We start from the raw sequence: 668 nt of genomic DNA on the forward strand, positions 1-668 counted from the left end.
AAAATGAAGATTTTGGTTTTATGTTGTATTGACATAGTGTTACCTAACTATGGTTTTAAATCTCATCCTGTGCCAGGTGGCATGGTTGAATTGCATCGATCCAATCAATTAACTTATAAACTTGATACCACTCGACATGAGTAATATATGATGTGTTTGTCTCTATCATGTTGCAAAGTACCGAAACTCGATATTGACGTTTGACAACCCTAAACATACTACAAACTGTTCCAGATGAATTAAAATAGTGTTTGTAATATTTTAAGCTTTTGTCCATATAATGAAATGTTAAAAATACGCCATGCTATATGGAAATAGGTATATAGTTATGTTCTCTTCGTATTCTTCTTTTTCATCTCCTTCCCCATCAATTCTCCACCGGCACCACACATTGAAACACTGATACCGTACTCGGTACTGAAACAGTATTATTCTCAAAGTCTAAAACTTCAACTTAGCTTGAGGTTTTTTTACCTACTACCTAACTCATTCAGATCATTGGTGGGACTTTACTATATACATGTAGCCTTTAAATTAATTGGCTGTTCCTAGAGAGGAATCGTGCTACATATCACGGAGATCTAGTTAACCATACACAAGCTCTCATTTTTGCAATGCATATTGTACACATTACAAAGACTAAGGAGTTATAAAGGGTAAGCTTTGTT

This window comes from Zingiber officinale, chromosome 3A (assembly GCF_018446385.1).
Source record: "Zingiber officinale cultivar Zhangliang chromosome 3A, Zo_v1.1, whole genome shotgun sequence".
NCBI lineage: Eukaryota > Viridiplantae > Streptophyta > Magnoliopsida > Zingiberales > Zingiberaceae > Zingiber > Zingiber officinale.